Raw genomic sequence first — 12,339 nt, forward strand, 5'->3', positions numbered from 1 at the left:
TGATGAGGTGACCAACCGAGTGACGACGCACTGTGCGGGCCAGTGGTGGTGAGGTGATCAACCGAGTGGCGACGCGCGGAGCGGCCGAGTGGTGATGAGGTGATCAACCGAGAGACGACGCGGGGGGCGGCCGCATGGTGATGAGGTGACCAATCAAGTGGCGACCCGCGGAGCGGCCGAATGGTTATGAGGTGACCAACCAAGTGGCGGCGCGCGGAGCGGCCGAGTGGTGATGAGGTGACCAATCGAGTGGCGACGCGCGGAGCGGCCGAGTGGTGATGAGGTGAACAACCGAGAGGCAACGCGCTGGGCGGCCGAGTGGTGATGAGGTGACCAACCAAGTGGCGATGCGCAGTGCGGCTGAATGGTGATGAGGTGACCAACCAATCCGACTCTTGGGGCGGCCAAATGGTTATGAGGTGACCAATCGAATGCGACTCTATGGGCGGCCGAATGGTGATGAGGTGACCAACCGAGTGGCGATGCACGGGGCGGCCCAGTGGTGATGAGGTGATCAACCATGTGGCGACGCGTGGAGCGGCTGAGTGGTGATGAGGTGATCAACCAAGATACGACGCGCGGGACGGCCGAATGGTGATGAGGTGACCAATCAAGTGGCGACTCGCAGAGCGGCCGAATGGTTATGAGGTGACCAACTGAGTGGCGACGCCTAGAGCGGCCGAGTGTTGATGAGGTGACCAACCAAGTGGCGACACGTGTCGCGGCCGAGTGGTGATGAGGTGACCAACCAGGTGGCGACGCGCGGAGCCGAGTGGTGATGAGATGACCAACCGAGTGGCGACGCGCGGATCGGCCGAGTGGTGATGAGGTGACCAACCGAGTGGCGACGCGCGGAGCGGCCAAATGGTGATGAGGTGACCAACCGAGTGGCGAGGCCCCCAAGTGGCAACAAGCGGAGCGGCAGAGTGGTGTTGAGGTGACCAACCAAGTGGCAATGCGCAGTGCGGCTGAATGGTGCTGAGGTGACTAACCAAATGCGACTCTTTGGGCGGCCGAATGGTGATGAGGTGACCAACCGAGTGGCGATGCACGGGGCGGCCCAGTGGTGATGAGGTGATCAACCATGTGGCGACGCGTGGGGCGGCCGAGTGGTGATGAGGCGACCAACCGATTGGCGACGCGTGAAGCGGCCAGTGGTGATGAGGTGAATAACCGAGTGGCGACGACCGGAGCGGCCGAATGGTGATGATGTGACCAACCAAGTGGCGACGCGCGGAGCGGCCGAATGGTTATGAGGTGACCAACCGAGTGGCGATGACCGGAGCGGCCGAATGTCGATGAGGTGACCAACCGACTGGCGACGCCCGGAGCAATCGAGTGGTGATGAGGTGACCAACTGAGTGGCGACGCGCGGAGCGGCCGGTGGTGATGAGGTGACCAACCAAGTGGCGAAGCTTGGAGCGGCCGAGTGGTGATGAGGTGACCAACCGAGTGACGACGCACGGGGCGGGCCAGTGGTGATGAGGTGATCAACCGAGTGGCGACGCGCGGAGCGGCCGAGTGGTGACGAGGTGATCAACCGAGAGACTGCGCGCGGGGCGGCCGAATGGCGATGAGGTGACCAATCAAGTGGCGACCCACGGAGCGGCCCAATGGTTATGAGGTGACCAACCGAGTGGCAACGCGCTGGGCGGCCGAGTGGTGATGAGGTGACCAACCGAGTGGCGACGCGCGGAGCTGAGTGGTGATGAGGTGACCAACCGAGTGGCGACGCGCGGAGCGGCCGAGTGGTGATGAGGTGACCAACCGAGAGGCAACACGCTGGGCGGCCGAGTGGTGATGAGGTGACCAACCAAGTGGCGATGCACAGTGCGGCTGAATGGTCATGAGGTGACCAACCAATGCGACTCTTGGGGCGGCCAAGTGGTGATGAGGTGACCAACCAAGTGGCAATGCGCAGTGCGGCTGAATGGTGATGAGGTGACCAACCGAATGCGACTCTTTGGGCGGCCGAATGGTGATGAGGTGACCAACCGAGTGGCGATGCACGGGGCGGCCCAGTGGTGATGAGGTGATCAACCATGTGGCGACGCGTGGAGCGGCTGAGTGGTGATGAGGTGATCAACCAAGATACGACGCGCGGGACGGCCGAATGGTGATGAGGTGACCAATCAAGTGGCGACTCGCGGAGCGGCCGAATGGTTATGAGGTGACCAACTGAGTGGCGACGCCTAGAGCGGCCGAGTGGTGATGAGGTGACCAACCAAGTAGCGACGCGCGTCGCGGCCGAGTGGTGATGAGGTTACCAACCGAGGGGCAACACGCGGGGCGGCCGAGTGGTGATGAGGTAACCAACCGAGAGGCAACGCGCGGGGCGGCCGAGTGGTGATGACGTGGCCAATCAAGTAGCGACGCGCGGAGCGGCCAAATGGTTATGAAGTGACCAACCGAGTGGCGAGGCCCCCGAGTGGCGACGCGCGGAGCGGCGGAGTGGTGATGAGGTGACCAACCGAGAGGCAATGCATGGGGCGGCCGAGTGGTGATGAGGCGACCAACCAATTGGCGACGCGCGAAGCGGCCAGTGGTGATGAGGTGACCAACCGAGTGGTGACGACCGGAGTGGCCGAATGGTTATGAGGTGACCAACCGAGTGGCGACGCGCGGAGCGGCCGAATGGTGATGAGGTGACCAACCGAGTGGCGAGGCCCCCAAGTGGCGACAAGCGGAGCGGCAGAGTGGTGTTGAGGTGACCAACCGAGAGGCAACGCGCGGGGCGGCCGAGTGGTGATGAGGTGACCAACCGATTGGCGACGCGTGAAGCGGCCAGTGGTGATGAGGTGAATAACCGAGTGGCGACGACCGGAGCGGCCGAATGGTGATGATGTGACCAACCAAGTGGCGACGCGCGGAGCGGCCGAATGGTTATGAGGTGACCAACCGAGTGGCGATGACCGGAGCGGCCGAATGTCAATGAGGTGACCAACCGACTGGCGACGCCCGGAGCAATCGAGTGGTGATGAGGTGACCAACTGAGTGGCAATGCGCAGTGCGGCTGAATGGTGATGAGGTGACCAACCGAATGCGACTCTTTGGGCGGCCGAATGGTGATGAGGTGACCAACCGAGTGGCGATGCACGGGGCGGCCCAGTGGTAATGAGGTGATCAACCATGTGGGGACGCGTGGAGCGGCCGAGTGGTGATGAGGTGATCAACCAAGATACGACGCGCCGGACGGCCGAATGGTGATGAGGTGACCAATCAAGTGGCGACTCGCGGAGCTGCCGAATGGTTATGAGCTGACCAACTAAGTGGCGACGCCTAGAGCGGCCGAGTGGTGATGAGGTGACCAACCAAGTAGCAACGCGCGTCGCGGCTGAGTGGTGATGAGGTGACCAACCCAGTGGCGACGCGCGGAGCCGAGTGGTGATGAGATGACCAACCGAGTGGCGACGCGCGGATCGGCCGAGTGGTGATGAGGTGACCAACCGAGTGGCGACGCGTGGAGCGGCCGAGTGGTGATGAGGTAACCAACCGACAGGCAACGCGCGGGGCGGTCGAGTGGTGATGACGTGGCCAATCAAGTAGCGACGCGCGGAGCGGCCAAATGGTTATGAGGTGACCAACCGAGTGGCGAGGCCCCCGAGTGGCGACGCGCGGAGCGGCGGAGTGGTGATGAGGTGACCAACCGAGAGGCAACGCGTGGGGCGGCCGAGTGGTGATGAGGCGACCAACCAATTGGCGACGCGTGAAACGGCCAGTGGTGATGAGGTGACCAACCGAGTGGTGACGACCGGAGTGGCCGAATGGTTATGAGGTGACCAACTGAGTGGCGACGACCGGAGCGGCCGAATGGCTATGAGGTGACCAACCGAGTGGCGACGTCCGAAGCGGTCGAGTGGTGATGAGGTGACCAACTGAGTGGCGACGCGCGGAGCGGCCGGGTGATGATGAGGTGACCAACCAAGTGGCGATGCTTGGAGCGGCCGAGTGGTGATGAGGTGACCAACCGAGTGACGACGCAGTGTGCGGGCCAGTGGTGATGAGGTGATCAACCGAGTGGCGACGCGCGGAGCGGTCGAGTGGTGGTGAGGTGATCAACCGAGAGACGACGCGTGGGGCGGCCGAATGGTGATGAGGTGACCAATCAAGTGGCGACCCGCGGAGCGGCCGAATGGTTGTGAGGTGACCAACCAAGTGGCGGCGCGCGGAGCGGCCGAGTGGTGATGAGGTGACCAATCGAGTGGCGACGCGCGGAGTGGCCGAGTGCTGATGAGGTGACCAACCGAGAGGCAACGCACTGGGCGGCCGAGTGGTGATGAGGTGACCAACCAAGTGGCGATGCGCAGTGCGGCTGAATGGTGATGAGGTGACAAACCAATCCGACTCTTGGGGCGGCCAAATGGTTATGAGGTGACCAACCGAATGCGACTCTATGGGCGGCCGAATGGTGATGAGGAGACCAACCGAGTGGCGATGCACGGGGCGGCCCAGTGGTGATGAGGTGATCAACCATGTGGCGACGCGCGGAGCGGCCGAGTGGTGATGAGGTGATCAACCAAGATACGACGCGCGGGACGGCCGAATGGTGATGAGGTGACCAATCAAGTGGCGACTCACGGAGCGGCCGAATGGTTATGAGGTGACCAACCGAGTGGCGACGCCCAGAGCGGCCGAGTGTTGATGAGGTGACCAACCAAGTGGCGACGCGTGTCGCGGCCGAGTGGTGATGAGGTGACCAACCAGGTGGCGACGCGCGGAGCCGAGTGTTGATGAGATGACCAACCAGGTGGCGACGCGCGGAGCCGAGTGGTGATGAGATGACCAACCGAGTGGCGACGCGCGGATCGGCCGAGTGGTGATGAGGTGACCAACCGAGTGGCGACGCGCAGAGCGGCCGAATGGTGATGAGGTGACCAATCAAGTGGTGACTCGCGGAACGGCCGAATGGTTATGAGGTGACCAACTGAGTGGCGACGCCTAGAGCGGCCGAGTGGTGATGAGGTGACCAACCAAGTAGCGACGCGCGTCGCGGCCGAGTGGTGATGAGGTGACCAACCGAGTGGCGACGCGCGGAGCCGAGTGGTGATGAAATGACCAACCGAGTGGCGACGTGCGGATCGGCCGAGTGGTGATGAGGTGACCAACCGAGTGGCGACGCGCGGAGCGGCCGAGTGGTGATGAGGTCACCAACCGAGAGGCAACGCGCGGGGCGGCCAAGTGGTGATGACGTGGCCAATCAAGTAGCGACGCGCGGAGCGGCCAAATGGTTATGAGGTGACCAACCGAGTGGCGACGCGCGGAGCGGCGGAGTGGTGATGAGGTGACCAACTGAGAGGGAATGCGTGGGGCGGCCGAGTGGTGATGAGGCGACCAACCAATTGGCGACGCGCGAAACGGCCAGTGGTGATGAGGTGACCAACTGAGTGGTGACGACCGGAGTGGCCGAATGGTTATGAGGTGACCAACCGAGTGGCGACGACCGGAGCGGCCGAATGGCGATGAGGTGACCAACCGAGTGTCGACGCCCGAAGCGGTCGAGTGGTGATGAGGTGACCAACCGAGTGGCGACGCGCGGAGCGGCCGGGTGATGATGAGGTGACCAACCAAGTGGCGACGCTTGGAGCGGCCGAGTGGTGATGAGGTGACCAACCGAGTGACGACGCATTGTGCGGGCCAGTGGTGATGAGGTGATCAACCGAGTGGCGACGCGCGGAGCGGCCGAGTGGTGACGAGGTGATCAACCGAGAGACTGCGCGCGGGGCGGCCGAATGGCGATGAGGTGACCAATCAAGTGGCGACCCACGGAGCGGCCCAATGGTTATGAGGTGACCAACCGAGTGGCAACGCGCTGGGCGGCCGAGTGGTGATGAGGTGACCAACCGAGTGGCGACGCGCGGAGCTGAGTGGTGATGAGGTGACCAACCGAGTGGCGACGCGCGGAGCGGCCGAGTGGTGATGAGGTGACCAACCGAGAGGCAACACGCTGGGCGGCCGAGTGGTGATGAGGTGACCAACCGAGTGGCGACGCGCGGAGCGGCCGAGTGGTGATGAGGTCACCAACCGAGAGGCAACGCGCGGGGCGGCCAAGTGGTGATGACGTGGCCAATCAAGTAGCGACGCGCGGAGCGGCCAAATGGTTATGAGGTGACCAACCGAGTGGCGACGCGCGGAGCGGCGGAGTGGTGATGAGGTGACCAACTGAGAGGGAATGCGTGGGGCGGCCGAGTGGTGATGAGGCGACCAACCAATTGGCGACGCGCGAAGCGGCCAGTGGTGATGAGGTGACCAACTGAGTGGTGACGACCGGAGTGGCCGAATGGTTATGAGGTGACCAACCGAGTGGCGACGACCGGAGCGGCCGAATGGCGATGAGGTGACCAACCGAGTGTCGACGCCCGAAGCGGTCGAGTGGTGATGAGGTGACCAACCGAGTGGCGACGCGCGGAGCGGCCGGGTGATGATGAGGTGACCAACCAAGTGGCGACGCTTGGAGCGGCCGAGTGGTGATGAGGTGACCAACCGAGTGACGACGCATTGTGCGGGCCAGTGGTGATGAGGTGATCAACCGAGTGGCGACGCGCGGAGCGGCCGAGTGGTGATGAGGTGATCAACCGAGAGACGACGCGCGGGGCGGCCGAATGGTGATGAGGTGACCAATCAAGTGGCGACCCGCGGAGCGGCCGAATGGTTATGAGGTGACCAACCGAGTGGCGGCGCGCGGAGCGGCCGAGTGGGGATGAGGTGACCAATCGAGTGGCGATGCGCGGAGCGGCCGAGTGGTGATGAGGTGACCAACCAAGTGGCGACGCGCAGTGCGGCTGAATGGTGATGAGGTGACCAACCAATCCGACTCTTGGGACAGCCAAATGGTTATGAGGTGACCAACCGAATGCGACTCTATGGGCGGCCGAATGGTGATGAGGTGACCAACCGAGTGGCGATGCACGGGGCGGCCCAGTGGTGATGAGGTGATCAACCATGTGGCGACGCGCGGAGCGGCCGAGTGGTGATGAGGTGATCAACCAAGATACGACGCGCGGGATGGCCGAATGGTGATGAGGTGACCATTCAAGTTGCGACTCGCGGAGCGGCCGAATGGTTATGAGGTGACCAACCGAGTGGCGACGCCCACAGCGGCCGAGTGTTGATGAGGTGACCGACCAAGTGGCGACGCGTGTCGCGGCCGAGTGGTGATGAGGTGACCAACCAGGTGGCGACGCGCGGAGCCGAGTGGTGATGAGATGACCAACCGAGTGGCGACGCGCGGATCGGCCGAGTGGTGATGAGGTGACCAACCGAGTGGCGACGCGCGGAGCGGCCGAATGGTGATGAGGTGACCAACCGAGTGGCGACGCCCCCAAGTGGCGACAAGCGGAGCGGCAGAGTGGTGTTGAGGTGACCAACCGAGAGGCAACGCACGGGGCGGCCGAGTGGTGATGAGGCGACCAACCGATTGGCGACGCGTGAAGCGGCCAGTGGTGATGAGGTGAATAACCGAGTGGCGACGACCGGAGCGGCCGAATGGTGATGATGTGACCAACCAAGTGGCGACGCGCGGAGCGGCCGAATGGTTATGAGGTGACCAACCGAGTGGCGACGACCGGAGCGGCCGAATGTCGATGAGGTGACCAACCGACTGGCGACGCCTGGAGCAATCGAGTGGTGATGAGGTGACCAACTGAGTGGCGACGCGCGGAGCGGCCGGGTGGTGATGAGGTGACCAACCAAGTGGCGAAGCTTGGAGCAGCCGAGTGGTGATGAGGTGACCAACCGAGTGGCGACGCGCGGAGCGGCGGAGTGGTGATGAGGTGACCAACTGAGAGGGAATGCGTGGGGCGGCCGAGTGGTGATGAGGCGACCAACCAATTGGCGACGCGCGAAGCGGCCAGTGGTGATGAGGTGACCAACTGAGTGGTGACGACCGGAGTGGCCGAATGGTTATGAGGTGACCAACCGAGTGGCGACGACCGGAGCGGCCGAATGGCGATGAGGTGACCAACCGAGTGTCGACGCCCGAAGCGGTCGAGTGGTGATGAGGTGACCAACCGAGTGGCGACGCGCGGAGCGGCCGGGTGATGATGAGGTGACCAACCAAGTGGCGACGCTTGGAGCGGCCGAGTGGTGATGAGGTGACCAACCGAGTGACGACGCATTGTGCGGGCCAGTGGTGATGAGGTGATCAACCGAGTGGCGACGCGCGGAGCGGCCGAGTGGTGACGAGGTGATCAACCGAGAGACTGCGCGCGGGGCGGCCGAATGGCGATGAGGTGACCAATCAAGTGGCGACCCACGGAGCGGCCCAATGGTTATGAGGTGACCAACCGAGTGGCAACGCGCTGGGCGGCCGAGTGGTGATGAGGTGACCAACCGAGTGGCGACGCGCGGAGCTGAGTGGTGATGAGGTGACCAACCGAGTGGCGACGCGCGGAGCGGCCGAGTGGTGATGAGGTGACCAACCGAGAGGCAACACGCTGGGCGGCCGAGTGGTGATGAGGTGACCAACCGAGTGGCGACGCGCGGAGCGGCCGAGTGGTGATGAGGTCACCAACCGAGAGGCAACGCGCGGGGCGGCCAAGTGGTGATGACGTGGCCAATCAAGTAGCGACGCGCGGAGCGGCCAAATGGTTATGAGGTGACCAACCGAGTGGCGACGCGCGGAGCGGCGGAGTGGTGATGAGGTGACCAACTGAGAGGGAATGCGTGGGGCGGCCGAGTGGTGATGAGGCGACCAACCAATTGGCGACGCGCGAAGCGGCCAGTGGTGATGAGGTGACCAACTGAGTGGTGACGACCGGAGTGGCCGAATGGTTATGAGGTGACCAACCGAGTGGCGACGACCGGAGCGGCCGAATGGCGATGAGGTGACCAACCGAGTGTCGACGCCCGAAGCGGTCGAGTGGTGATGAGGTGACCAACCGAGTGGCGACGCGCGGAGCGGCCGGGTGATGATGAGGTGACCAACCAAGTGGCGACGCTTGGAGCGGCCGAGTGGTGATGAGGTGACCAACCGAGTGACGACGCATTGTGCGGGCCAGTGGTGATGAGGTGATCAACCGAGTGGCGACGCGCGGAGCGGCCGAGTGGTGATGAGGTGATCAACCGAGAGACGACGCGCGGGGCGGCCGAATGGTGATGAGGTGACCAATCAAGTGGCGACCCGCGGAGCGGCCGAATGGTTATGAGGTGACCAACCGAGTGGCGGCGCGCGGAGCGGCCGAGTGGGGATGAGGTGACCAATCGAGTGGCGACGCGCGGAGCGGCCGAGTGGTGATGAGGTGACCAACCAAGTGGCGACGCGCAGTGCGGCTGAATGGTGATGAGGTGACCAACCAATCCGACTCTTGGGACAGCCAAATGGTTATGAGGTGACCAACCGAATGCGACTCTATGGGCGGCCGAATGGTGATGAGGTGACCAACCGAGTGGCGATGCACGGGGCGGCCCAGTGGTGATGAGGTGATCAACCATGTGGCGACGCGCGGAGCGGCCGAGTGGTGATGAGGTGATCAACCAAGATACGACGCGCGGGATGGCCGAATGGTGATGAGGTGACCATTCAAGTTGCGACTCGCGGAGCGGCCGAATGGTTATGAGGTGACCAACCGAGTGGCGACGCCCACAGCGGCCGAGTGTTGATGAGGTGACCGACCAAGTGGCGACGCGTGTCGCGGCCGAGTGGTGATGAGGTGACCAACCAGGTGGCGACGCGCGGAGCCGAGTGGTGATGAGATGACCAACCGAGTGGCGACGCGCGGATCGGCCGAGTGGTGATGAGGTGACCAACCGAGTGGCGACGCGCGGAGCGGCCGAATGGTGATGAGGTGACCAACCGAGTGGCGACGCCCCCAAGTGGCGACAAGCGGAGCGGCAGAGTGGTGTTGAGGTGACCAACCGAGAGGCAACGCACGGGGCGGCCGAGTGGTGATGAGGCGACCAACCGATTGGCGACGCGTGAAGCGGCCAGTGGTGATGAGGTGAATAACCGAGTGGCGACGACCGGAGCGGCCGAATGGTGATGATGTGACCAACCAAGTGGCGACGCGCGGAGCGGCCGAATGGTTATGAGGTGACCAACCGAGTGGCGACGACCGGAGTGGCCGAATGTCGATGAGGTGACCAACCGACTGGCGACGCCCGGAGGAATCGAGTGGTTATGAGGTGACCAACCGAGTGGCGACGACCGGAGCGGCCGAATGGCGATGAGGTGACCAACCGAGTGGCGACGCCCGAAGCGGTCGAGTGGTGATGAGGTGACCAACCGAGTGGTGACGCGCGGAGCGGCCGGGTGATGATGAGGTGACCAACCAAGTGGCGACGCTTGGAGCTGCCGAGTGGTGATGAGGTGACCAACCGAGTGACGACGCACTGTGCGGGCCAGTGGTGATGAGGTGATCAACCGAGTGGCGACGCGCGGAGCGGCCGAGTGGTGATGAGGTGATCAACCGAGAGACGACGCGCGGGGCGGCCGAGTGGTGATGAGGTGACCAATCAAGTGGCGACCCGCGGAGCGGCCGAATGGTTATGAGGTGACCAACCGAGTGGCGGCGCGTGGAGCGGCCGACTGGGGATGAGGTGACCAATCGAGTGGCGACGCGCGGAGCGGTCGAGTGGTGATGAGGTGACCAACCAAGTGGCGATGCGCAGTGCGGCTGAATGGTGATGAGGTGACCAACCAATCCGACTCTTGGGACGGCCAAATGGTTATGAGGTGACCAACCGAATGCGACTCTATGGGCGGCCGAATGGTGATGAGGTGACCAACCGAGTGGCGATGCACGGGGCGGCCCAGTGGTGATGAGGTGATCAACCATGTGGCGATGCGCGGAGCGGCCGAGTGGTGATGAGGTGATCAACCAAGATACGACGCGCGGGACGGCCGAATGGTGATGAGGTGACCATTCAAGTTGCGACTCGCGGAGCGGCCGAATGGTTATGAGGTGACCAACCGAGTGGCGACGCCCAGAGCGGCCGAGTGTTGATGAGGTGACCGACCAAGTGGCGACGCGTGTCGCGGCCGAGTGGTGATGAGGTGACCAATCAGGTGGCGACGCGCGGAGCCGAGTGGTGATGAGATGACCAACCGAGTGGCGGCGCGCGGATCGGCCAAGTGGTGATGAGGTGACCAACCGAGTGGCGACGCGCGGAGCGGCCGAATGGTGATGAGGTGACCAACCGAGTGGCGACGCCCCCAAGTGGCGACAAGCGGAGCGGCAGAGTGGTGTTGAGGTGACCAACCGAGAGGCAACGCGCGGGGCGGCCGAGTGGTGATGGGGCGACCAACCGATTGGCGACGCGTGAAGCGGCCAGTGGTGATGAGGTGAATAACCGAGTGGCGACGACCGGAGCGGCCGAATGGTGATGATGTGACCAACCAAGTGGCGACGCGCGGAGCCGCCGAATGGTTATGAGGTGACCAACCGAGTGGCGACGACCGGAGCGGCCGAATGTCGATGATGTGACCAACCAAGTGGCGACGCGCGGAGCGGCCGAATGGTTATGAGGTGACCAACTGAGTGGCGACGCCTAGAGCGGCCGAGTGGTGATGAGGTGACCAACCAAGTAGCAACGCGCATCGCGGCCGAGTGGTGATGAGGTGACCAACCGAGTGGCGACGCGCGGAGCCGAGTGGTGATGAGATGACCAACCGAGTGGCGACGCGCGGATCGGCCGATTGGTGATGAGGTGACCAACCGAGTGGCGACGCGCGGAGCGGCCGAGTGGTGATGAGGTAACCAACCGAGAGGCAACGCGCGGTGCCGCCGAGTGGTGATGACGTGGCCAATCAAGTAGCGACGCGCGGAGCGGCCAAATGGTTATGAGGTGACCAACCGAGTGGCGAGGCCCCCGAGTGGTGACGCGCGGAGCGGCGGTGTGGTGATGAGGGGACCAACCGAGAGGCAACGCGTGGGGCGGCCGAGTGGTGATGAGGCGACCAACCAATTGGTGACGCGCGAAGCGGCCAGTGGTGATGAGGTGACCAAGCGAGTGGCGACGCGTGGAGCCGAGTGGTGATGAGATGACCAACCGAGTGGCGACGCGCAGATCGGCCGAGTGGTGATGAGGTGACCAACCGAGTGGTGACGACCGGAGTGGCCGAATGGTTATGAGGTGACCAACCGAGTGGCGACGACCGGAGCGGCCGAATGGCGATGAGGTGACCAACCGACTGGCGACGCCCGGAGCAATCGAGTGGTGATGAGGTGACCAACTGAGTGGCGACGCGCGGAGCAGCCGGGTGGTGATGAGGTGACCAACCAAGTGGCGAAGCTTGGAGCGGCCGAGTGGTGATGAGGTGACCAACCGAGTGACGACGCACGGGGCGGGCAAGTGGTGATGAGGTGATCAACCGAGTGGCGACGCGCGGAGCGACCGAGTGGT

This window comes from Triticum urartu, chromosome 3A, assembly GCF_056163025.1.
Source record: "Triticum urartu cultivar PI428250 chromosome 3A, HENAU_Tu73, whole genome shotgun sequence".
NCBI lineage: Eukaryota > Viridiplantae > Streptophyta > Magnoliopsida > Poales > Poaceae > Triticum > Triticum urartu.